This window comes from Heloderma suspectum, chromosome 15 (genome assembly GCF_057233095.1).
Source record: "Heloderma suspectum isolate Gila_16-S chromosome 15, 16-S_ref, whole genome shotgun sequence".
In the NCBI taxonomy this organism is placed as follows: Eukaryota; Metazoa; Chordata; class Lepidosauria; order Squamata; family Helodermatidae; genus Heloderma; species Heloderma suspectum.
This window is the reverse complement of record NC_139472.1, coordinates 21,885,757-21,912,685: the sequence shown is the minus strand read 5'-3', so window position 1 is coordinate 21,912,685 and position 26,929 is coordinate 21,885,757. Positions and strand designations below refer to the sequence as shown.

General features: G+C 52.1%; 1 protein-coding gene across 1 annotated transcript in view; it reads right to left on the bottom strand.

Annotated features, from left to right (window-relative positions):
* GPR153 (G protein-coupled receptor 153) overlaps positions 1 to 20,399 on the bottom strand; it is a 52,431-nt gene extending 32,032 nt beyond the window's left edge. Inside the window, exon 1 of the mRNA XM_084821836.1 lies at positions 20,118 to 20,399. The gene's annotated coding sequence lies outside the window, so the exon portion shown is untranslated. The remainder of the gene's footprint in view (positions 1 to 20,117) is intronic.
* Between the last annotated feature and the right edge of the window lie 6,530 nt (positions 20,400 to 26,929).

Genomic DNA, 26,929 nt, shown 5'->3' with positions numbered 1-26,929 from the left:
GACAATTCATCCCCCCCCGTCCCTTGCAGTTACTGCAAGGACTGCAATGAAGCTCAGAGGGAACAGGCAAGGGGGTGGAGATAACACCAGCACCCCTCTGAGCCCTGGCTCCACTGGACCACTGAGTTCATGGGATCCGAAGGGGAAGGGCCAGTGAATGGCTCCTGGCAGGGGAAGTGAGAAGGCCCCAGGGGATAAGACAGCTTCTCCCTCCTCCCCAGGCTGCGAAGCAACGCCCTGTCTGACCAGCATGCTCAGGGCTGGGATGCTCCTCATTTGGCTCTGCTCAAACATTCCAGGCCATCAGGCCCTGTGGCAGTTGCTGCCCTTGTTCCCAAGAGCTCTCCCAGCCTCCTCCTGTAACAAGGCAAGCTACAAAGATCTGCTTTGGATCTGCCCCCTCCCGTCCCAATTCAAACTCCCAACAGTCCCTCTCCTGCTGATAATTTTAGGCATTTCTGAACAGGTCAAGCTCAGAGGTCAAGAGAAAGCAGCTATCTTCGCAGCAGACCCCATCAGAAACGCCCAGGGCCCCAGACTACCCACCCAGTCCATGGCGTTTGCTGGGGGAGGGAGGGGGCCTCCGTGTAACTGATGCAGTGCAGCGTAGTAGTTACAGTGATGAACTTAGACTGAGAAGATGTGGGTTCGAATCCAGGCTCAGCCACGAGGCCTACTAGGGCCAGCCATCCTCTCTAAAGCCAACCTACCTCACAAGGTTGTTGTGGGGGATAAAGCAGGAGGGGCACCATATATACCTCCCTGGAAAATGGGTGGGATAAAGTTGCGATCAGTGGAGGCTGGTGGCTGTGAATCTGCTCCAGGTTTCAGCCAGCACTCCAAAGGAGCTATCCAAATCTCCTAAAACAGGTCCAGCACCTTGGACAGCTCCTTCAGAGTTCTGACCGGAGCCCAAAGCAGATTCACCACACCACTGACATCACAGCCACCAGCCTCCACTGGTAGTAATTAATGAAATAATCTCCCCCCCCCCAGTGCCTGCCTTTGTGGGGGGTGGGTGGGTTGATTGGCCAAATGCCAGCCCTGGGCGACTGAAACATAAGAACATAAAAACACGAGCCGTATTGGATCAGCCCAAAGACTTGTCCAGTTCCGCATTCTGAACCCTGTGTGGCAAACTAGATGCCCGTGGGAAGCCCAAAACCAAAAGCACCTTCTCCACCGCTTGCGTTCCCAGGGACTGGTGTACAGAGGCACACCAGCTCTGACACTGGAGGCGGCACATAGCCATCAGGACTAGTAGCCATGGATGGCCTTCTCCTCCAGGAATTTGTCCAGCCCCCTTTTAAAGCCATCCAAATTGGTGGCCATCACGACATCTTGTGGTGGCAAATTCCATAGTCTGGCTCTGCGCTGTGTGAAGAGGTCCTTCCTTGTGTCTGTCCTGAATCTCCCACTATTCAGCTTCATGGGAGGACCCCACTGCCTTCTAGTATTGAGAGGGAGAAAAATGTCTCCCTACCCACTTTCTCCACACCAGGCATCATTTTGTGCACCTCTCTCATGGCTCCCCTCACTCGCCCTTTTTCTAGACTTTTCTAGATCATAGAATCATAGACTAGTAGGGTTGGAAGGGGCCTACAAGGCCATCGAGTCCACCCCCCTGCTCAGTGCAGGAATCCAAGTCAGAGCATCCCCGACAGGTGGCTGTCCAGCCTCGTCTTGAACTGCTGTAACCTCTCCTCATAGTGGAGTTGCTCCAACCCCTTCATCATTTCCCTAGGGAGGCGGTGGGCTCTCCCACCCTGGAGGCGTTCAAGACGAGGCTGGACAGCCACCTGTCAGGGATGCTCTGACTTGGATTCCTGCATTGAGCAGGGGGGTGGACTCGATGGCCTTGTAGGCCCCTTCCAACCCTACTATTCCAGGATTCTAGGATTTTGGTTGCCCTTTTCTGCACTTTTCCTGCTCTACAAGATTCTTTTTGACCAGAACTGTACACAGTATTCCAAATCTGGTTGCACCATAGACATGGAACTGGCAAGCCTCTCCTCGGGAAACAGATTTGCTGGCAGTGCAGCACCCATCCTTCCCGAGGAAACTGACCAGCCCATGCGGTGCAGTTGCACTTTCTCCTCTCCTCTTTTGCCTCTGCACTGGCTACTCTGCCTCTTTCAAAGGGCTGGGTTGGCCCAGCATCTCCAGTTGCTAACCCCAAAGGTAGACGCCTGACTCCTTATATACCTGGTTGCCGACAAACTTGTCTCACGCTGACATCCATTCTCCCCACTCCCTCCCTCCCTCCCACCGCCCTGTGTGGCAGCATCTCAGCCCAGGCTGGAAAGAGAAAACTCAGGTGAAAACACCTTTGGGTGCTGTGGCATCCCAACTCTGATGTACTGCTGGGAAAGAGGCATGAGAAGGACATTGATGAGACTGCTGTTTGCTGGATGCCGGCACAGCTGGCTAAATATAAACCAGTCTTTGGGGGGCGGCGAATGCATGGGTATTTCTGCAAAGGAATTCAGTATCTCTCCCCCCCTCCTCAAATCACCACCTCTCTGTTCTTTGACTGCCATGGCAACCCATCCAACACCAAGGAGATAAATATAGTCCAGCAGTGTTCTTGGGCTAGAATTGAGGTGCAAGCAGACGGGGCCCCTGTTCGCTCCCGTCAAGAGGTCCACACCTGCCTTCTCCTCCAGGAATTTGTCCAACCCCTAAACGTGCGCACACACCGATTTCGGCCATCTGCAGAGAAGGGGCATGCCGTGAATCGGCAGGGTTTGAAAGGGGAGAGTGGCCTGCTTCACGTGACTGCTGCAGCCCCCCGTGGCTTGGTTGTTCCGCGGTGGGCTGTGGGGCGTACTGGTGGCCACTGTGAATATCCCAGCTGCAGCTTATTGTGATGTCCGGACCTGGCCCAGGGCTGGTTGCTGCCACAGTTCAGAAACCACCCCCAACCCCCAAATGGCCTGTGGGCTCAGAGGGGATGATCTCTGGCTGGAACTCCCCCATTTTAATTTAATTTAATGGACTGAATTCTGGGTGGGCTCCATCAGGGCTGGGGGCCTGAGGTGGGAGAGCACACATGGTCCTCTGCAGTGGCTGCCCGCCCCCATCTTGCTGCCCCCACCATCTTCCACCCCATGTCTCCCTACCTGCCCAGAGCGAGCCAGAGGGTGGGAGCTGGCTGCTCCAGAGAGCCCCATGGGTCACTCTCAAGCTGTGGCATTTGCCACAGTCGGAAAGCGGGGCGGGCAGGGCTCTCTGGAGCACCCACTCCAGTGCCACCGGGCGGCAGCTCCAGAGAGCCCCATCAGCTCTGCTCTCCTGCTGCGGCTTTCCTGTCAGCTCTGCTCTCCCCACCCGGGTGCCTGTCTGCCCAGCAGCATCCATGGGGGGCCCTCCTAATGGGTGGGGGAGCACACAATTAGCAGCTTCTCCTGCTCCACTGCCTGAGGTGGCAGATTCACATCGCCTTATGGGAGGGCCGGCCCTGGGCTTGGCAACCACTTCCACCCGATATCATCCCAACACCCCTGGAAAACCAGGTAGCCAATGGAGTGCTCAGGAGTGCTCATGGTTGCTCAGGAGTGATTGTGTCGACCCCCTGACCTGTTTCTCCATTCCAGAGACTGGCTGGAGGATCAACAAGAATGTCAGTCACAGCAACAGGAGACTCACCCAGAGCTGTCAGGAAACCATTTGGACACCCTGGCTTCCGAGGACAGGCCACCTGAACAGGTCCTTCAATCTTGGAAGAGTTCGGGTTCAGGGTGCGTCGAAGCCCCACCCGTCCATGACTCAGGGGCTACAGTTAGTCTCCCCCTCTTTCACCATCATCCTGTCTGGGTGAAAATGCCAAATCCAAGGTTTGGCTGGCTATATCTGTAGGGCAGGATATGAGACAGACCCGGGGAGAGGCAGGGATCTCCTGAACTGCGCCAGGCGAGCAGCCTCAGGAGTGGTGCAGAGGTCAGCCGCAAGCACTCGTCCCGGCAGGCCCCCCAGCCACCCCGCCAAGGAGAGGTTAAAAACGCAGGCAGCTGTGCAGATCCACAGCAACAGACCAGTTCTGGCCCTTTTCATCTCCACCAGGAGCAGGCCTTTTGCCAAGCGAATGGGTCTTAGTTGCCCATTCAAGACCAAGCTGCCCCCAAATATTTTTCATTGCTCCAGGGAACAATATATGGTTGCTGGGAAAATTTATTTCCCACCAGCTACTGTAAGGATTGCAGATAACCTCAGAAGGAACAGGGAATTATGGAGGGGGCCTGCGGCTGACGTCAACATCCCTGCTAATAGAAAAGAGCCCTGGCTCCACGACACCGCTGGGCCTGGGTACGGATGCTGAATCTGCCAGAATAATCCATCCTGGAGTCCCAGGGCCATGCCTGAGATCACCCTGGACAGTTCAGACAGGGAGACGATTGCACAGGGGGGTGGGCCCACTGCAATATGGCCTCCCCAGGACCCCACACTCCAAGCCTTTTGATGGATAAACTGTGTCCAGCGGAAAAAGCTGAGAGATGCCTCCTCCTCTTCCTCTCTCACTCAGTCAGGTCCTCCACGCCTTCACCCATCACTGCTGTTGTGCAGGTCATCATCAAGAGAGCCAAACGTCCTCTCCTCTGGCACTCCTGATGGACTCCTCATGAGGACAGATCTGCACCGGTCAGCGTCACCAGCACCCCCCAAACAGCCTCTTCCTTGTCGGCTCCCAAAAATCGTTGCTGTTGTTTTGCTGGGACCTGAGTGAGTGAGCCTGAACAATCACATCCTTAAACTGAGCATTGAGCAGGGGGTTGGACTCGATGGTCTTGTAGGCCCCTTCCAACCCTACTATTCTATGATTCTATGAACCCCACAATCCAAGACATAGTGAAGACTGGTTGTGATGACTTGGTTGTGTGAGAAATGCAATCTGTACATGCTTTGGGGATCTAAATGCCATTAGTAGCTCACATGTTCCGGAGAGAAGGTCTGGCACTGAAAATGGGGTACAAATCTTTTTTCATCGGAACTCCTGGCACAGCCTTGCCCAACCTGGCACCCTCCAGATGTGTTGGACTACAACCCCCATCAGCTCTCACCATTAGCTATGCTGGCCAGAGCTGATGCGAGGTTGCAATCCGACAATAGTGTGTGTGGGGGGGGACATTCCCCACCCCTGCAGGAGAGCAAGCCAGAAAGGAAGCAAGAGCCTCCCCTGCTTCTTGGTGTCTCCATTGGGCTCTGTGTTCAAAACACGTCTGCAGAACTCAAGTCACTTGGGCAGCAAGTGGGGTGCAATGTCAACAAGCCCCAAATTGCTCGCCCAGTTGATTAACTGCACAGCATTCAAGTGAGTGGCTGGGAGATTACTGTGCCTCTTTAGTGAGTAATGGATCATTCATATACTCCAGAAAATAATTCATACCAGGCTGGAGCTGGGGGAGCTGCCTGTTGCTACCGGAAAACTGCCAATTACAAAACATAATCATTACGGGGAGAATGGCTGGGTGGGAGATTTGCAGAGAGTTGCTGTCCAGGGTAGGAAGGGGGAGGCAGGCTGTTCTGGGGTCACTGGAGCAGTTCCTGTTAACGCTAATGGGCCTGTTGTGGCTGGGTCTCTGAAGGCCAAGGAGGAAAACTCGAGCCCCTACTGCTGGTGACACAGCACTTTTTGAACTCCCCCATGAGGCACCATGCTCACAAGGTAATGCATTTGAGCATCGCTGTTGCTGTGCATCGCTGGGGAAAGCAGCTGAACATATACTTTGAACGATTCAAAGTGCTGGTATTGACATTCAAAGCCCTTAACGGCTTGGGGCCAGGTTATCTGAAGGATCGCCTCCTCCCATATGTGCCTGCCTGGACCTTAAGATCATCGTCAGCGGCCCTCCTCCGTGAGCCCCTGCCAAAGGAAGTGAGGCAGGTGGCTACTAGGAGGAGGGCCTTTTCTGCTGTGGCACCCCGGCTGTGGAAGGAAACTGAGTGAGGTTTGCCTGGCACCTACACTGTATTCCTTCAGGCACCAGGTGAAGACCTTTTTATTTTCCCAGGCATTTTAGCATTTCAGTTTTCTGAAAAGCTTTGCTGTTTAAAATCTGTATTTTAAATCTCTGCATTGCTGCTGGGTTTTACTCTGTTTTTATTCTGGTTGTATTGTTTTATTGTGGCTTTAATGCTTTAAGATTTTATATTGTTTTACTGTGTGCTTTTTGGTTTTAATTTTTGTGAACCGCCCAGGGAGCTTCAGCTATTGGGCGGTATAGAAATGAAATGAAATAAATAAATATAAATACAGACTTGGTTTGCACATGACGCTAGCACATGGTTTATTTAGCCCATGCTTTGATGCCCTACCCACAGTTTTTCTGGCAGACAAACAAACTATGGCTTGTTTTCTCAATCCCTGGGTTGTTTGTTTCCCTCCTCCTTCACCCGCTCCCTCCCTGTATCCTAAATGCCTTTGTGGTGATGTAGTGCTGGGCTATACAGCAGCTGCTTTGGGGTGTTTTTTTTTTTACTGCTTTTGCCTGCTACTTCTGTGGCCTGTGAAACAGCCCATGAACAACCCATGGTTCACACTTAATGACACCATGGCTTAAACAACCCAGAGATTACAACCCAACAACAAACCATGAGTTGTCTTTCAGGATTGTTCATGCTTATCTCGGAATGTCTAAGGAATCCGCAATGCAGTTAAATGAGCTTGAATCTCTATGAATCTGACCTGTGGATTCTGCAGCGGAGCCATTTTGCGGATTGGGTTTTTTACTTTGGGGGGTGATTTGCACAAATGCACACTCGCACAAGTGTGCATTACCGCTACTGCTTATTAGTACAAATGCACATTTGCAAGCAAGCAACATTCTCCTACAAAAAAACACGATTCCATCAATGAGCGGAAAATGGAACAAAAGACACCCAACTAACCGCAAAACAAAATCCGTACATCCGTATTCTTACAAAATCATGGTTTGTTAACACAGCTGGGTTCATACATCATGACAACCCAGAATCCAGGAGCGTGATGTGCAAGGCAGGTCATACAGAATCAGGCCGTTGTCCCAACTACCACAACACTTTGACTGACAGCGGTTTCCTCCGGTTTTTCCCAGCCAGCGACCAGATACTTCTTAACTGGAGACACCCTCCTCACTTCCCATACCCAACTTCAGCCTTCCCCAGCATGGTGCTCTCTGGATGTTTTGGATGTCAACTCCCATCAGCCCCAGCCAGCATGGTGAGTGATGATGGGAGTTGTAGTTCACAACATCTGGAGGGCACCAAGTCAGGGGAGGCTGCCCCGTTGTTACTTAGCCTAACTACATGTTACCAAAATACATGCATGTTCTTCCCGTCTACCTCTGCCTCCATTTTGCTCTCCTTCCTCTGTTGTCTCCTGTGTGCTGAATTTTACACTGTAAGCTCATTGGGGCAGTGACTTGTCCTCTTATATTATGTAAAGCACCATGTATACTGATGGTGCTGTTTGCATTCCTTCATTTGTGTATCTGTGACTGAGTGTGTGTATGAAGGAGTCTTCCCCTACCGGAGGATCCCCCAGAAAAGAAACATGATAGACTGCCACAATTCAGCAAGGACTTAGCTTAGGAAACCTGAGGCTGTCCAGCTATTATTGGGGATGGATTTCTAAGCCCCACTTCTATGCCTGATAAGGGTCTTTCCCTCCAGCCCAGATCTAGAATAAGTAAAAGAAACAGAGCTTTGGACTGATTTTCCCCAAACCCAGAGAATACCATACTTCACTGAATCTTGTAAGGTACCCTTAGATCGCAAGGGACAGCCTAGCATCTGTGCAGTCTAGCACATTGGGGAAGGATTTTATTGAGAAATTCCAGAGAAACGCTGCTCTTAAAACAATGAAACCAACTGTCAATGAATACCAAGAAAATTTATTTGGCAAAGGGATTCTGACTCAGCAGAAAAGGGGAAGGCAATAAAAATTACTCAGGGACTTTCAAATAAAAGCAAAAAAAAAGCCAAACTAAGTTAGCTAGTTACATTTTACTTGCTTCACTACTGTCTTGGATTTCAGACCATATGCAGAGTTCCTTGCAGAAAAGCTGTCTGAAAGAGCATTAGAAAGAGCAAAGCTCTCATCTGCATGGTTCCAAAGGAGCGAAAGACCTGGGGCTATACCCCATATATCTACGCAAATCTGAGACCACTGGAAGCTGACCTCCTACCTGAGATAGAGGAGGGTTTGTACCAATGCCAAATCGAACTCTGTCTTTGACGGAAGTGGAAAGGGTAGCCAATCAGAGATTTACTTAGAAGGATGGCTTTGCCTTCCTAGTTGGGTTGGACGTCCATGACAGTTCAAACCAGTTGGTTATTGTGAAAAAAGGATTAAACTGGTAGAGGGAACTGAATTTCACGCCAAGGATCCAAAGCCAAGGATACTGGTCCATGCAGGGTGTCTCTGCAGGGATCCGGAGTCTCAGACACTCTAGGGGGTGCTGTTGGTCTACATCTGAATATCAGGGTTCACGACAGTGTTAAAACACGTATATCCCCCCTTTCTGTTTTAAAGGAAGCCCACAAGGTGGCTAACCACATTTAAAATTAAATTCAAAATATAAAAATGAGTGATTAAAAATATTACAGTTCAAAAATAGCGGCATCCTCCCTTAATGGCAGCAAATTATTTTGGATTCATACCCGATGCCATGCAGAGCTGACAGCCTACCAGGAGTGAGCGAGGTGCACCGTGTTGGTGACGCCACCGAGAAGAGCCTGCCCTGTGTGCTTCACCCACGGAGAAGACAACACCGGAGTAGGAAGTCTGACCCAGGAAAAGGCCCCTTCATTTGTCAAAACCCCCTCTTCCAAGCAACGAAAGCTACAGAAGCCCTGTTGTCATTCTTTCAATCCAGCCGCTTGACTTGGGAATCTAATACTGGACCCTGCACTGAGCATTTTGTGCATTACAGTATCACAGAAGACAAACAGCTCTGGCCAAGAAGACTGTCACCTGTGCGTGCTCTGTGGCGAGGACTCTCCACCCCTTTGGACATGACTGAGTGGGGACAAGGCTGCGGATTATCTGAAAGCGGGGAGGCGCAGAAGTCTGAAGCAGTCAAGCCCTTATCGCTTGTGAACCCTGAGTTGCTGGCACCAAACTCCATCCGTAGCCACAGTCAATCACCACCTGGGAGCAACCCCCACTTCCAAGGCTAGACATGGGAGATTTTGCCATCCTTGATTGCTTCTTTGGGAGGGAACCCCTCCATTCCCTGCCAACTGCAAGGAGAACTCACAATAGCCAAGGGACAAGCATAGTTTTCACTCTTCAGATGACCGGGAAACTCATCTTTGACTGAACTATGTGCAGCAGCTCTTGTTGAAATCAGAAATCTAATTTAGCTCAGGGCAAGTTTGGATGTCACATAATTCACCCCCGTGGGGAACCTGGAATAAGGGGATGGAAGGGGGGTGCCCAAGAGAAGCCCAAGCCCTCTTCTTCCTGCAAGGCTGCGGCTGGGACCCCCTTCCGCCCTTTTCCCCCTGGGGTGCAAGCCAGAGGTTTTACTAGGCACTTAAAAGATTCAGGGGGCCAGGCCCATAGGACACGACTCTGCATAAAATGTGCATATGTTGATTTATAACTATATATGCAAATGTAGAAATAACAACTAGGATTTATTGGAATTCCACAGGAGGCACAGCCGGCCAATAAATCTCTATTCCATTCTTGAATTAATTTGCACCCTGAGCCATATTCCAAACCAATTGAAAACTTTTTTTCCTAAGCTTTATTGCCAAGTGGGGAGAGATTTGGGGTGGGGGTGGGGAGATTGGTGTTGCGCATTTGGGGAGGGGAGAGTTAACCCTTGCCTCCCCAGCTGCAATCCTCCTTGAAAATCACCCCCTGCCTGGCAATTAAGGCAAGAATGAAACTTCCATAGGCGCCAATGGACACTCATAGTTCTGGGAATAGATCTGGGGCTGTAGAAAATAGATTTGGGGCCGGGCCCCCATGCAACCAGCCCTAACAACACCCCAGGGTACTTGGCACCATTTAAGGGCTCCCAGGAGAAAGGCTGCATGTCATGGGCAGTCTCAAATATGTGGACTTGAACAGTCTGTAGTGTTCTATACGTCCAAAGAAGGCACGACGCAGCGCACTTTCTCGACCCCCTTTGCTCCATGTCACTGGTCCACAACTACATTTCTGCAGGGGCAGTTTTTCAACTGAGCAGTGACCGAGGGGGCCACCAACATTGGCTCCCCGCACTCACCAATTCCCATACAGGCCAAGACGCAGGCAAAGGACCCTGCAGCCCCCTCCTCTCAGTCCCCAGCACAAGCAGCAACAGAGTTCTCCCCTTGGTGTACGTCACAGCTGCAAGCAAATGGGTGTGAGCAGCCAAAGGGGAGAACTCAGCCAAAGACTCTGTTACAGCTTACGGGGGGTGGGAATGTCACCCAAAGCCGCTGAAAACACCGCACTTGGGGCCAGAAGGAGCCGATACGCAAAGAACCGCCTAATTATGCACACTTATTTTCAGATTGGGTCCATCATACCAATTGCGCAGCCGGCCCAATCGAGAGACCTTTGTCCCATGGTCGGCAAGTTGCGCGTTGTGCATCGCCACGAAGAGCCCAGCTGCCTAATTAGCCACTGAAGGTGCTTCCTGAATCAACCAGCAACCGGGATTGCCAGGCAGGTGTGAGAACCCTGGTCAGCAGCTACGTGAGCCTTCCTCATCCTGGCACCCTCCAGGGCTGTTGGACTACAGCTCCCAGAATGCTGGGGGATTCTGGGGGTCGTAATACAACACTTCTGGAGGGCAGGGGCTGGGGAAGGCAGATCTACCTTTAAGGAGGGCCATCTTTCGCACTGGAAGGGCTGGAGGGGCATTATCGTCAGCTCCCCCCCACCCTGCACAATTTGCCCCTGCACAATCCGAGGCGTACACAAAAGGCCCCCACAGGAGAAGGGGCCAAAGGGCTCTTCTGCTGCTGCTCCCTCAGTATGAACAGCAGCCGAGAACCTGTCAGTGTTCTCTCCCTGTCATGCCCGTTGGCTGCTCATGCCTATTTGCTTGAGTTCAGGCCCACACGAAGGATTGAGCCAAGCTGAGGTGCAGAACGGGCGGATTCCGATACAGCCTTTGCTCGCACTGGGGGAAACCCTTGCCTCCCTCTTGGCTTTGCGAGGAGAGTAAGTGGGGGTGCGTAATAATGTGTCTGATGAAGACCTTTAGGGGCATGCAAGCAGCACACACCTTAAGGCCAGGTTGGGCCTTGAGCTGCCAGTGGCCGATCTCTAGGCCTGTCAGAAAAAACCCCTCTGGTCCTGCCTTCTCCGACTTGCCTTCTGGTCATTCTGTTCTGAATCAGCTCCAAGTGGTCCACAGGACTCGGAACCACTACACAAGTCCTGAAGGAGACACGTAGGAATATTTGCACGGAGAAGATCCGGCATGGTCATAACGCTCACCCGTATTCTGAGCTGGGCACCCTCCCACACAATTATTCTCCTCCTGCTCAAGTTGTATGTAAACTGAGCTGGGCAAGATCCCCTCCCTCCCCCCCGCACTAATTTCAATACGCATTCAACATTAAGCGACCTGCATTTAGTGACTGGCAAACAGCCCCAGCTTGGTTCAGAATCAGAACTGCTATGTGGCCCAAATCCCATTTCCTGGCTGCTGCAGTGGTGGCAGAGAGGGCGTTCCCCCCACCCCCCACCAATTCTGCAAGCCTGGAGGGGCTATGGGAAGGTGAGACCCCCTTTTAATCAGTGCTCCAGCAGCTAGACAAGTGGAGTTGTGGGTTCCCAGCAATGACAATGAAATTTAGAATTCAAGGGGGGGGGGCACTCCCCAAGTCACTCATAATCATAGAATCATAGAATAGTAGGGTTGGAAGGGGCCTACAAGGCCATCAAGTCCAACCCCGGGCTCAGTGCAGGAGTCCAAGTCAGAGCATCCCTGACAGGTGGCTGTCCAGCCTCATCTTGAACGCCTCCAGTGTGGGAGAGCCCATCACCTCCCTAGGTAATTGGTTCCATTGTCGTACTGCTCTAACAGTCGGGAAGTTTCTCCTGATGTTCAGACGGAATCCGGCTTCCTGCCACTTGAGCCCACTATTCCGTGTCCTGCATTCTGGGATGATCGAGAAATGATGGCCCCAATTCTGAATCAAGGTGTGTCAAAGTTTGGATGTCCCCAAATGCAGGTTTAATTTTTTTTAATTAAAATATTTTAACAAAAAATTAACATTTTTAAAAAATAAATCAATGACTGGGTGCTTTTCACTCATTTCACTTGTTGGCCAGAACACTGGAAGCCAGAAATTAATTACACCCACCCACCTGGGAGTAAGGCCCACTGAACTCAGCGGGGCTTACTTCTGAGTAGACACTGATAGGATTGCACTGTAAGTGATCTGTGGAACACGGCTGACACATTTTTCCTGTTAGCAGTAAAAATGGCCCGGCGTCTTCATTTTCCTGAAAGCTGAAGGGGAGGGAAGCAGCCTGAATATCAACGCAGACGGAGTCCCAACTCTACCCTGCCCAGTAATATAAGGAGGAAATCATGCCTGGCTGTGGGTGCGGACTTTGTGGACGTGTTCCTTCCCCTTTAGTCACAGCTGTGTAGCACCTCCCCCTTCCCATGTGCAGCCAGGTGTCTTCTTGAGAGGAACAGACAGGAAGCAATACTCTATAAGCCTCTGAGCACATTCAGAGAGCACAATACTGAGCAACTGCAGCTTGCCTGCACACTCCAGGCCAGAGCGTCCCCACATGTCCCCAGCACCTCTCTGCCGGGGAAGTACACACAGCCTGCCTCCCCACCATCTCTTTCCATGGCAGGGATCCGTTCTGATGCTCACCAACCAGCCGTCGCCCTTTGCACACTGGCCTGGATGAGAAGCACCGGTTGCCAGGGGTCACAGTGCCAGGAGGACCAGGGGAGGAACTGTAGCTCAGTGGGTAGAGCCCCTGCTTTGCATGCAGAAGGTCCTAGGTTTGATCCCTGGTGTCTCCAGATGGGTCTGGAAAAACTCCTGCCCGAAACCCTGGAGAGCTGCTGCTGCCAGTCAGTGTCAACAGTACTGGGCTAGATGGTTTCACTCAGTCTAAGGCAGCTTCTGATGTTCCTCTGATCATGCCCATCTATTTGTCCTGACCCTGAGGAAGTCTGAATAGAAGAGGTGAGATACACAACAGCAGGAGATGAGAGGAGAGCAGAGGCTCAGAGTCTGAGGCTAGGAGGGGTGGCTGAGTCAGGTCAACCCACCAATTTCTCTGAGATCCTGAGAAAAGATGGTATTCTGAGAGCTGGTGTTGCACAAGTGACCTAGAGCAGCGGGCTGAACCTCGTTCAGCCCAAAGCTGTGGAGCCTGGTGGGTCCAATTGTGGTGGGGCAGTGAATGCATTCTGGGTTTCAGTCAGAACCAGCCAGAACTCTAAAGGGGCTATCCGAGGTGCCGAAACTATTTTGGGGCTAGGGTTCAGCACCTTGAATAGCTCCTTTAGAGTTCTGGCTGATTCTGACTGAAACCCAGAATGGATTCATGGCCCCACCGAAATCGGCACCAGCAGCCTGCACTGGTCCAAAGGCTGGATTCAGTTTCAGGGAAGCTCTTGGGAGCCACATTCCAGTGGAGGGACAACGAGGAGGCACAAAATGCCAGCATTTTGTAGCTTAAAGCTCCTGCTGCCGGCAGGTCAGCCTTTGCAGAGGCATCCCTACATTTTTGAATGGAGAAAATAACGGCACAAAGGCTGGGAAACCACCAGTCCGTGGCCAGGGGAAAGCAGGTGTAGCCACCCAGGGACCCCAGGAGGGCTGGATTTGATCTGCAGGCCTGGCCTAGAGTGGAAACCAGTGAGTCCCCAGTCCAAATATGGAAACCTCTGGAAGGGAACAGTAGCAAAATCCCTTTTTTAGCCCTGACTAAAAAAACACACAGAAAAGTGCAGATGGCTTCTGAGATTCACAGAACTCTTTCTCAGGTTCAGTGTTAAACGAGGATGGCTAGAAAAGTGTTGGAGGAAAACTTGCAATGAATCCCAGCCACATCTGGGCAAGAGCCCATCTCTGACAGAGGCAAAGAAATCGTTTTTTTCTGCCACCATGAGCAATTTGCATGATTTTTGGATAAATCCCCTGATGCTTGCCCTTCTAGGTGGTTATTTAGTCAGAGCTGGGCTGGCTGGCTGAGGGAGTGGGCTGTGAGGGTGATAAAAGACTCCCTGAGACAGAAGGAACACCGTCGAGTTTAAAAGCAAGGTTGTGGAGATATCTGCTGAAAAGTCCCCTCTGTACTGTTTAATTTCAAGGGGCTAATTTCCAGCCAATTTCCAATATTCCATTTTTGGCTATGGTGCTCACGGGGGTGAGGCAGCCCAACTCCATGTTTTGCTGGATGAAACTGATGATCTTCAACCTGGTTTCTGGCCCAGTTTTGGGACTGAGACTACCCCGGTGGAAAACAGACATCTGCAACTGCACCGAGGGAGTGCGTCCCTGTCAGTTCTGCTGTGCTTCTCAATAGCTTTTGATGCCCTCAACCATGGTATCCCTCTGAACTGGCTGGCCAGGTTGGGATTCCGAGTGTCATTTTACAGTGCTTCTAGTCCCTCCTGGAGGGCAGATTCTAGATGTGGGGAGGAGCTTCTGCTCAACCCTTTGGTCTTTGACCTCTAGGCCCGATATGTTGTTCCCCCATTCTAGCTGACATCTACATAAAAGCCACTGGAGGAGGTTTAGATTTCCATATGCGTGTGCCACACAGCTCTCTCTCTCTCAATCTTTTCCTTTCTGGAATGGGCCATAGCTCAGTGGCAGAACCCCTGCTTGGCATGCAAACGATCCCAGGTTCAGTCCCCAGCAGCATCTCCAGGCAAGGCTGGGAAAGAATCCTGCAGGGAGCTCTGGAGAGCCGCTGCTGCCAATCAGTGTCAACAATACTGGGCTGGACGGACCAAGGATCTGACTAAGTATAAGGCAGCGTCCTAGGTTCCTAAGGGAGCCATAGCGTGGAGGTTCTGGTTGGCACTGGAAAAGGACCAGATGTGGGATAAAAACCTGACATTTAATCCAGACAAGGCAGAGGTGGTCCTGGTGGGTAGGACATCTGATCCAGCAATGGGGGTTCCGCCTGCTTTGGACAAGTAGTGCTTTCCTTGAAAAGCTACACTTGTAGTCTGGAGGTTCTGCAGGATGCCCAAGGTTCAGCAGTGACCAGGAGTGACTTTGTGTAGTTTTCTGGAGAAGCTGGATCCGGCCTGAATTACACACAGCTTTGTTTCATCAGCAGTGGACAACAAAACCAGGAGGAATTATTTCCTGACCAGTTAGACCCAGAGACAAATATGAGGTCAAGGAACCCAGCAGATTTTACACCAGAAATCAATTAGAATAATTTATAAAATATTTAGAACAATATATCCACATCAGAGACTAATAACAGTCTATTTAAAATCAACGTCTATAAAGTCTTCTTCAGTAGCAAATCCTCAGACTTGTCTAATGCTGATATATTTTATTTGTTTTACAGCATTATTTTATAGTATTGTATATGCCTACTACTTTGAAGTTATTTATCCTATGTTTTAGTTTCATATGTTTGTGTTTATGGTTGTTAACTTTTAGCCTATGTTTTATAAATTCTTTTATATTGTATTTATTTATAATTGATTTCTGGTGGAACATTTGCTGGATTCCTTGATCTCACATTTGTCTCTCATCAACATTGGACTACTGCGTAACGCACAATGTGGGGCTGACATCAAACAAGGTTTGGAAACGTCTGATGGTTCAAAATTTAGCAGCGAGACTCTTGGAAGTTTGGGGAAAGCACAAGGTTCTTCATCTGGATCCACTCAACAGGCTTCTGGTCAGTTTCCAGAGCAAATGCAAAAGTCCTGGTTATTAGCTCTAAACCAGCCTTCCCTAACCTGGTGCCCTCCAGATATGCTTGACTACAACTCCCAGAATCCCCCAGCCAAGATGCTGGGAGTTGAAGTCCAACACACCTGGAGGTCACCAGGTTGGAGAAGCCGCTCTAAACAGCTTGGGGCCAGAAGACCCAAAGGAATCTTTCTACCCCTACCATCTTGTCCATCCACCAGGGTCAACAGGAAAGGCCCTTTTGCATGTCCGGCCACCAGCTGAAACAGGAACAGGGGACCAGCCGTATCAGCTGAGGATACAGGACTCCCTGGCCTGGGAGACCTGCCCCGTCTGATTGCGATCAGCCTTTGATCATCACCAGATGTTTGGGGTCCAGTAGGTTCTTGGCCTGCCCTTTGTTCGACTCGCCTCCCTTTGGTTTTCCTGACCTTCTGATATTTATCATTTCCGTGATGTTTAAATTGTTCCTTTATTTGAACTAGTTTTAATCCTCTGTTATGTTAGCAGCCTTGAGCTCTTCCTTTCAAGTGGAAAGGTGGCAGAGAAACTTTAAAATGCACCGATAAAACAAAACAAGAAGGGGCATGGGGGCAGGTGGGAGAAAGCTCGTCAAGGGCCCTGTCTTAAGGGGCAGGCTTAAGGCAGCAGTCTGCGATGCCCCTTTGCAGGTGAAGTAAGTGGGCTTGTGCTGATTGCAAAGAGATGGTAGGGGTGGCAATGAAGAAGAGGGCCTTTTCTGTTGTGGCACCCCAGTTGCAGAATGCACTCCACAAAGAGGCTCACCTGGCACTTACGTTGGGGTCTTTTTGGCCTCCTTGTTTTCTCAGGCATTTTAATCTTTCAGTTTCTGTTGTTTTGAAATCTGTTACTGCATTTTAAATCTTTGCACTGCTGCTAGTTTAAGTTTTGGTCTTTATTTTTTGTTTTGGTTTTATACTGTTGTTTAAAACTTTTATATTACATTTTATCGTGTTCTATTGTATGGTTTAAATTGTTGTGAAATGCTCAGGGGGCTTCAGCTATTGGGCAGTACAGAAATGTAATAAATAAACAAACAAACAAACGAATTGTGCAGTCTTCCTCAACCTACAACAAGTTGCGGTCCAACGCATCTGGAGGGCCCTGGGTTGGGAAAGGCTGTGGAACATGCCGTCCCTGCAGAAAACAGAAGTCAAGCCCAAAAGGTGGCAGTCCTTGTATGTGCAAAGCTTCCCCCTCCCCGCCTGCAATACAGAGGGATAATGATAGTACCCTGCTTTAGAAGACTGATTTAAATTGACACAACCTGCATCCGAGGAGCTCTGAAGGCCTGAGCCATTCTCCAGAAATGCCAGGAACCCCCTGCTCCTGTGCCAACCTATCCATACCTTGAAATTCAGATCTGAGGGCTGTACAGTGCGGTCCCTTGGCAGTACAGTGGAGCATTACCTGGGACAGGGCCTTTTCAGCAGCAGCACCTCCTTTCCCGGGGAAGTTTCTTCTACCCCATCTCCTTTGTTGTTTAGCGGGACAGCAAAGGCCATGCCCTTAGGACCCAGGAAGTGGACTTCTGCCAAGTCAAACCATTGGTCCCTCTAGCCCAGTACTGTCAACACGGACTTACAGGGCCTGTCCAGGGTCTGAAACATACGTCTTTCCCAGTCCTACCTGCAGATGCCAGGGACTGGACCTGGGGCCTTTTGAACAAAAAGCAGGGCCCTGCCACGGAGCCATAGCCCTTCCCCAAGCAACGAATAGCAAAGCTTTCTTGCCACAAGGCAGGTGCCCTGTCCTTTCTAGAGGGCCTTGTGAGCCCCACTGAGTTTGAAGGGCTTTCTCCGCTTGTGCATCAGGCTGGCGACCCTTCTGCTGCTGTGCACATGCGCTAGCGGTTTCTGCATCTGTTTTGCTTGCCATACTGTGGCTTTATTTATTGTTTTAATATGTCTTTGGATTTTTACACTTGCAAGCAGCCAGTGGATTTGAAGCCCCTGGGGAGGGGGCCGCCGTTCAGCATGGCCTTGCTCAGAAACCAGCCACACGCCCCCACCCTGCCCTGGAGCTACAGAAGCTTCCCCCTCCTCCTGGGCAGCAGTAGTTCCACTCTGCGTCACCCAGTTCTACCCCCCCCCCAAATTTGAAGCAGGTGGGCATCAGCCAAAAACAGAAGAAAACCAGCCAAGGACAGCTGCTGGAGGCTCCCTTTTAATTCCCCCTGCCATACCTCTGGGGTCCTGATGGAGCCAGAGACAGTGTGGGGGAATTAACATGGCGGCGGCAGCACAGACCAGCTTTTTTGTGTTGTGACTGGCTGGTGCCCGCCTGCCGGAGGTGAAGGGGAACAGGGCAATGGGGCCTCCGGAGATCGTGGGACAAATGCCCGGTGGTGCCACCCCCCACGCTGCCAGCCTTGGTTAGCAGGGCTGTTTCCCACTTCAAGGAACTTAGCCTGGCATTCCCCAACCTGGCTGGGGCATGCTGGGACTTGGAGGCCTTTTTCCTGTCTCACTGTGCATAGGATTGTGCCTTTAGTCAAATAACAGCATCATTTTAATTGATCTGTATAGGAGTTAAGGACCATTTGGATGCAAAAGGAGGGGGGATGCATGCCTGTCTTAGAAGAGGCATTTCGTCCCACGTAACAGCGAAGGAGGTGGGGGGAAATGCTGCTTCTAAGAGGCCTCTTCTAATCCGTCAATCAGTGCCTACTCGCCATTACGGCTCAATGGAACCTCCATGATCAGAGCAATCTACCTCTGAGTACCAGTGGCTGGGGAGGAACATCGGGAGAGGGAGGTAAGTTGCTGTCACACCTTGGGCATCCTGGAGTCTCTGACTGGCTGCTGTGAGAAGCAGCTAGGGTGCTGGATTAGAGGCACTCTCCTTGGCCTGACCCAGCAGGGCGCTTCTGATGTAGCGAAGATGGCACATCATCTGGAGGTTTTACAAGTAAGGAATATGCACGCACACGCGCAAGCACCTGCAGCCCTATTGCTCAGGACAACTTCTGAGTCAATCCTAAGTTTGTAATCAATTAAACTAACTGATTAATCAGTTAGATGCCTCCATGCCACCCACCAGCATCAGCATTCCCTGGTGCCTGTCACTCCCTGCATGTCAGTCAGACACTGGCGAACAGCCTCATATGGGGGTGGGGGGAAGCATACCGTCGAAGTTCACGGTTCCATCAGGGACTTTTTGCGCATGGGTACCACCTGGCTTCATTGGACCATGGGCGCTCCTTGCCACGCGGAGCTATGTGCTATGAATCTTCGCAAAATGTATCGGCAGAGGATCGTGGGGGGAGGGGGGGGTTGTGCAAAGGAGATGGCAAACACCGGATTAGAAAAGGTTTGCCCAACATGGTACACTCCAGATGGTTGGACTACAACTCCCATCAGCCCCAGCTGGCATGCCCAATTGGGAGGACACCAGCTTGGAGAAGGCTCTTTACCCCGAGGGTTTCCTCCTCCGCTCCTTGGATTTACCATGGTTCACGCCCCCTTTCTTTCCCAAGGCTGTCCAGCCAAGGAACAGGCTGGCTGGCTGGGAAGACAAGCAGGAGGGAGACCAGGCGGGCGACTGACTTATGGATTTATGGACTGCATTCCCACACCACCGCCCAGCAGCCGACCTCAACCAGAAGCGAGATTTTTTTTAAAAAAAATGAAACAGAACAGATTACAGAATCTGGAGAAGTGATAGAAATCGGTCCCCTTGCAATAGCCGGCATGTGTGTTCTAAATCGGAAACCTTCCCCCCAAATTTAAAACTTACATCGCAACCTGCAGGTGAGGAGGGCAAGGGCTCTTTGTCAGGTGTGTGTCAGAGGGGCTGGAGACAAATAAATAAAAGCTTGTCCTTGCGACTGAGAAAAGATGAACTGTTAAGCAGACGAGTCCAGTGTGCGTTTGCCGAGGGCGGGGGGAGTTGGTAGCTCCTCCCCCAGCCCCCAAATCTATCTAGCCAGCAAAAAACTTGCAAGATTATGGGGGGGAGACATTAGATCCCCCCCCAAGAGACCCCACCCTCCCTCGCGGGGCTGATCGCTCCTGTGCGCCCCAGTCGTCCGCAGGCAGGACCGCAGCTCCACGGGAGCGGAGGCGGTACCCCAAAAACATGGGGAACAGGCGGGGGGGATGTGTCCCCCCGACCCCAATCTCCCTGGAGAGGCGAGGGCGCCTCACTCCCCCCCCCCCCCGGTGCTCCTGCTGGTGCACAGCGGAGCCAGGACGCGCCCTCGGGGCTCTCCACGCCGGGCCGGGGGTGTCGGGCGGGGGGCTTACCTCGAAGGAGCTCTGCGCCGGTGGATCGGGGCGCCCTGTCGCCGCCGCCGCCTGCCCCTCGCGCTGCTCGCAGCCTGCCCGGGCTGGGCGGAGACGGGGCGGGCAAGCGCATGCTGCTTACGGCGCCTCCCTCCCCGCCCGCCCCTCCTCCGTCTTCAGCCAGGACCGGGGCTCGCCGGAGCCCGGACGACCGGCTAGCGGGGCCGCGGGGGGTCGAGGCTGGGAGAGGCGGGGGCCAATCACTCCCCCCCCGACGCAGGGTGCGCCTCCCTCGCCTTCCCTTCCTTCCCCGCCCCCTCTCTCTTCAGGGGCGGGGGCTTCCGATCCGGCCCCGTCTGAGCGGAAGATGGCGATGGCGCCCCGGGAGACGGAGGGGCCCTCCGCAGTCCGCCCGCCGCCATCAGCCATTGTGGGGAGGAGGTGGGCCAAGCTCGGCCCTGCTGGAGCGTACGGGGTACGCGAGAGCGCCTCTGAGCATACGCAGAGTGCAGTGTTGGACAAGGCGGGGGCGGGGGCCGCCCTACCCCATGGCGCGCCCCGCGTGTTCGTGTTCTGAGACGGCTGGGGGGGGGGGCTTGCGGATTTCATTAAGCCCCCCCCCATTCGACCAGGAGATCAAGGCGGAGATCGGGTAGCGCAGCCGCCCCCAACCTGGCCTCCCCAGATGTGTTGGGACACGTGTTGGGGATGCTGGGACTTGTAGTCCAACTGGCACCCCCGCAAAGGGACCTGCACAGCGACCCCCGACCAGCCCCCGCGACCGGAGACGGGGCTGCAGGCAGCGGGGGCCGCCGCTTCCACGCTCGGGGGCGCCGTCCGCTGGGCACGTTGCTCGGGAGCGCAGCCACGCCAGAAGCGGCCGGCTCAGGCCTGGAGGCCCGCCAGCCGCTTCGGCCCACCAGCAGCCCAGCCCGCGGCGGGGGATGATGGGACCTGCCGTCCAAAATATCTCCAGGGGCACAAGATGCCGCCCCGCCCCACGGGGACGCCGCGAGCGCCCTGACGCCGAGTGCGCGCAGCGGCCCGTCCAGCCCGGCACGGACCGGCAGCAGCGGCCCTCCGAGGGTCCAGGCGGGATCTTTCCCGGCCCGCCTGGAGACGGCAGAGGCCGAACCTGGACCACGCTCCCCCGCGCCGCAGCCCTGCCCTGCCCTGCGACGGCCCTCCCGGCCGCCCGGACCTGGGGCGCCCCGCGGGGCCCCCGGGCAGCGCTGGGCTCTGCCTCCCTCGCGCCGCCTTCCGCAGCAGGAGCCCCGGGCCCCATCCCGGCTCAGGGGTTCCTGAGCTGGCCCCGCCCCTTCCCCGAACGGGTCGGTCCCTGGCTGTCGTGCCGTCGAAAAGGTTGAAACGCTTCTCCGGAGCCCGTAATGGCAGCGCAAGGCCTTGACGCTGCAAGAGGTTCGTTGTTTTTGTCGTCGTCCACCGCCCCCCCAGCTTCCCTGGAACTGAATTCGGCCCTCAGACTGAAATAGGTTCCCCACCCCTGTTTTATATTGTGGACTCGCAGAAGCTGAATAAACTAAGAGGCCATCTAGTCTGACCTCCCCACCACCGCCTGGGACCCTTCCCTGCAAGCCATCAGCCTCTTCCCTCCAGCCCAGCCCACATTACTGCCTGCCCCCATGGCCAAGGCGGTATCAGAGAGAGCACCACCGCTCCCAGTTGGCACGGCCATGTGGGTTCCATGTCAGAAACGGTGGCCCCCAAAGTGGTCAGAAGCTGAAGGCCTCTGAGCAAAATCTCCCCCTCCCCAAAAGGTAGCCCCCCAGAGGGGCAAAAAGATGGGGCAGGGGAGAGGGGCAGCTGCAGCAACATGGCCCACTTAAGGGGAATTGTGGGAGCTCCCCCCCCCGCTTGGCGTGCGACCCGCCACAGCCTGCCGACCCCGAGGCACAAGCAGAGACACCAAAAATCAAGTCCGGGCCAGAAGAGAAGCCTGGGTTCAGGGACAAGCTGAGCATTTGGGGAACAACCTCCTTAGAAATGGAGACGGGCCGGTCGAGAAAAGATGACTCCCCATAACTCCTGCCTTCCAAGGCAGCTCAGGGTTTGTCCACATTTTAGGCGATGATCATAAAGCAGAGATGTTTCTTTCTGTTTCACAATTTCCCATCTCCCTTGCTCTGAAGGGCAGTCCTGAGTCATCCTTCAAGTGCACCTTGATGCTTAATTGGAAGTGAAAAGCCAGCGCTGAGCTTTGCCATGCTGCTGAGGCGTGCGCTGTTGCTGGGTCGCCATCCTGGTGTTCGGCCGAGGGCGGTGAGGGCCGGAGGATGCATTGCAAAAGAAGTTGCCCTTGGCCTCTCCCCTCCGTCCCATCCTCCAGAGTATTGGCTGTTGTTCAGCCGATACGTCTAGCTAACACTACGGCAGTCTAGTCCCATGTGTGGCCTGCGCAAGCACTCCGAGGCCGTCTCCCACATTCCAGCCACCTAAGGCACACTTTTGTTCCTGCATTAAATTGAGAGGCACACAGCAAGCGTACATCCCCAAAGGCTTCATGTGTGTGGGAGTAAGAATGAGCACAGAATAGCCTACCCCAGTGTTCCTTAAGCTGGTGCCCTCCAGCTGTTTTGGACTTCAACTCCAGCCACCATGGCTAATGGTCTGGAATTCTAGGAGTTGCATTTCAAAATATTTGGAAGGCACCAGCTTGGGAAAAGCCCTCCTTTCCCCTTCTGAGTGGGTATCGCTCCTGACTGAAAAGAGGGCAGTGTGATTAGATGTACAAAACATTAAACTTGCTTTAAAAGACAGGGTTGTATTACTGTTTGTATTTGAATGGTTGCACACTGCCTTGGTGACATTTGTGGAAAAGCAGTATATAAATGTTATTAATACATGAGTGAATGAATGAATATTAAATAATAGGAGAAAGGCATGATTTGTTCATCACCAAAAATACCATGGTGGTCACAGGTGCTGGCCAATAGGTTCCACGAAAATCATGCAACTGTACACTGAAGGAGACCAGGCATGGGAGCTGGCTAGAAAAATTGAATGTTTTTCAGTAACCCCACAGAAGGGGTTGTGTGTGTGTGTGTGTGTGTGTGTGTGTGTGTGTTTTCCTGGGAAGGTTTTATTCCCATCGTAACTAAAGCATTTCACACTCACTTTCAGAGGTTCTGTTAATCCTGGCAGCTAGAGATTGCATTCCTTGTATCCCACCAAACAGCTGTTTGTTGGGCTGTGAGGAATGTGATCTACTGGAGTTTGGGATCATGGGGTGGTGGGAAAAGGGTGTGGAGCTCTCCAGAGAGCACCTGAGGACCCACCTATTTTCCATAACACCTAACTGTTCATTTCCGGCACCATCATCTTAAAGACTAGAAAAGTCCTAAAAGTGTATCTATGCTAGGCTCTTTTAAGTGCAATCCTATGCATGTTGAGACAGAAAAAAGTCCAACTCCCAGTAACCTCCAGCATGCTGGGAGTTGTAGGACCTTTTCTTGTCTAAACATGCATAGGATAGTGCCCTAAAAGCAATTTTATACAAGTTTAACCACCGTGGCTTCTTCGAAGAAACTCTGTGTCTGCCCTAGGAAAATATTATTTAAATACAAATGAAATATGTCTTTACATATAAATGTTTTGTGTAGATTTTTTTTTTTAAAAAACAGATTAATATGGAAACAGGAGAGAATGGATTTATGAACACGTGTGAAGCTGACATGGACTAGAAATAGGCCAACCTGCCTAGCCCGAAATGGGAGGCAGAATGAAACAGGTTCTTCCTTGTTAAAAACATCCTGGATGGTTATATCCATGCACTTGCTGTTTTATTAACGCAATCAACATTGTCGATTTGATTGTCATATCATGTCACTGAGAACCTGATGGGTTGCAAGGCTGGCTTAGCCTCCCCATTTGAGTCCATCGCACACCCCCAGTACAGACCCTTCCTCATGCTTCATCCACTTACAAGAACGGAGACGCATGGCTGGGACACAACAGTGAGCCTAGGCCTGGGCACGAGAAGGGGGCGTTCATGAAAAGACATTTTAGGAAATATGAAAAAGGTGACAAGCAGGCACAGTGCCTCTTCATTGTGAACAACCGGCTGTTTGCAAACAAATACTTCTCCCCATCTTGGGGAAGCAGTAAAGCTTGAGCCAGCCGTATCACGCTGAGAATGCAAAACACATTTTTTAAGGAGTAAGACAAACAGCTCCTGTTAGCCTGGGCGACTTAATTGTAAGGCACTGCTCATTAAGCAGCAAAGCATCCCATATCCTGAAGGTATCGGGGCAGTATGCCTGCTTAAACTGATTGCTAGGGAACATGGGCAGGGGGGTGCTGTTGCACTCATGTCCTACTTGTGGGTTTCCCACAGGCAGCTGGTTGGCCATTGTGGGAATAGAATGCTGGACGAGATGGACCCTTGGTCTGATCCAGCACGGCTCTTATGTTCTTAGCCATGTATCACGCAACAGACAGCAGAGGCCTGCGTGTGGGACAGAGAACTGAATGTTATAATTGTGTGTGCGCGCACCTTTTCATCTGCCTAAATCTGTAATGATTCATGGGACAAGAAAAGTGGGGGAGGAGGAGGAAGAGTGTGCTGCAAAGCCTTTTCACTTAAGAAAAATGTCACTCCTCTCTGTGAATAAAGCCACGGGGCTGCCCACTCGAGTTGTGGCTATTTATATACCCTGCTTAATCGCACACTCCCTGATGACAGTTCCAGCTCTGAGCAAGAGGGCTGAGAAAGGCGTCTTCTCCCGCACCACTAAGGTGGCAGTGGGGAAATCCTTTAAAGAATATTGTTCTAATAGGTGGAAACAGAGGCTTTAAATTCCAGCCTGGCCCTGGCAGCAGAATGGTTTTGCATGCTACTGCTCAGCCTCAGGAAAGATGAAAACAAAGAGGTTTTTGAGCCTGTGCAAAGTGCTTCTCCATCAGCACAGAGGATAGAGAACCAGCAAAGATACACCAGGGACGAAGGGGAAAGCTTCAGGCAAGGACTTCTCACGAGAACTTCAGCAGTGCCCTCATGCCAGGGCAGCACTTTGCCAGCAGCCAAGATACTTTCTCTGAATTAGGACTGGGGGGGGCACTTTGCTCTTGCACCCCCCCAAAGGGTTGCTTTTAAGGCATGTGCCTACTACCATACTGTTATTTAGGGTGCAATTTTAGACAGAAAAAAGGCCTACAATTCCCAGCATTCCCCAGCCAGCCACGTGTCGAAGACATCATTCGAGGGTGGGTAGTTCTGTGAAGCTCTGGATCAGGACCAAGGAAAGATCCAGTCACGCCCAAGGCCAGCAGGGTGACCTGCTCCCAAGAGAAGTGCCTAGCTGGAAGGGGACAAGCGCAGAGACCAGGCAGACAGCTGCTTTCACGGGTGGGGTCAGAGGAGCTCTGCTTTCTTACCACTCTGGCTGGTTGCTGCTTCCTTTGCCTCCCACAACTTCTCCAGACTTCCGTGGGTAAGACCTTGCCCGCTGCTGTTCCCTGTAGCTCCAAGGCAACACCAGCCAATTTAAGCATACGAAAGCAGCGTAAACACCGTTTTTATCCTTTCCACCCCACTGTACTTTCTGTTCCCAGCTTGCTGAGAGAGCCCTTCACTGGCTGCATTTCATTTCTAAGCTGCCAAACCGCTGGAACTGCCTAGAACTTCCTTGGGTTTCTTTTGTGCAGCAGGCTGAACATTCCTGGGACTGTGTCTGCTGATTGCTGAGCCTGGGAAGGAAACCCAGCTAAAAAGTGGGGGCACGGTCGCCTGACACTCCTTTCACTTGGATGCCTCCTTTGCCGCCATTCCTGCATTTCGTGCAGCTCCTCGTGGGCTAAAGCAGAGCTGGAGAACGTTCCCGTTGCGGAGAAGTCCCCGCGGGCCATCTCAGTGGTGAGAGGAGCCAACGGAAAAGCGGGTGGGGCCAAAAACAGATGTGTTCTGGCTCCTGTCTTGTTCAGTCTATCAGTGACATAACATGCCAGCATGCTGTAGCTTAAAGCTCTTCCACCAGTACCTTAGGAGAGGCATGTGAACCTTCTAGAGTGGTGGAAAACTGCACAAAAGCTGGGAAACCACCAAAGGATTGGCCCTCGAGGGAAAGGGGGCTGGCAAGCCTAGTTACCAAGATCTTCCTCAGAGGCCATTTTTCAGGTTTCCCAGCCACTGAAGCATGATGTACGGTGATGCAGAACAAGGCCTTTTTAGTTATGGCATCCTGGCCCAGGGAGGCGTGCCTGCTGCTGCATTTGGTACCTTTGGGGCACCGGGTAAAGTATTTATGGCCTTGCCCTCGGCTCATAGTAGCCTTTGATGCTTTTCTTTGATGCTGTATTTAGGGGCAATACAGGGAAGGGGCAGCTGTGACATCCAAGTCAAATAATCTGTGAAAAACAAGAATTGGCTTCAGTTAATTTGGGTGGGCCTCCCAAGTGGTATTACAGAAGTTAAATGCTGGGAAAAACACATCAGCACTCAGTGGGAAAGACAATAACCAGTGTGGGGCAGGGCATAAAGAGGTGGGTTTGGAACTGTGGGACTTGGATTCAAATCCTGCCTCAATAAGGACTCATCTGGGTGGCTTTCAGCAAGTCACATTTCAGCATCTGTTCTCATGCATAGAATAGCGACAGCGGCCTACTTCAGAGGTCATTTCTGTTTGTAATCTTTTCATACAGCATTTCAGTGGTTTCACTGAAGACAGTGGCTACCTGTATTGGTTAGTGTAATGGCCCCAGGAGTGTAACCAAGTCACCTGTAGAGGGGCCTAGAGATCTATAATGCTTTGCTTAGGTTCATTATCGGTGCAGTTCCTTTGCTAGTGGGCCTCTGAGCATGTGAGATGAGTCAAAGG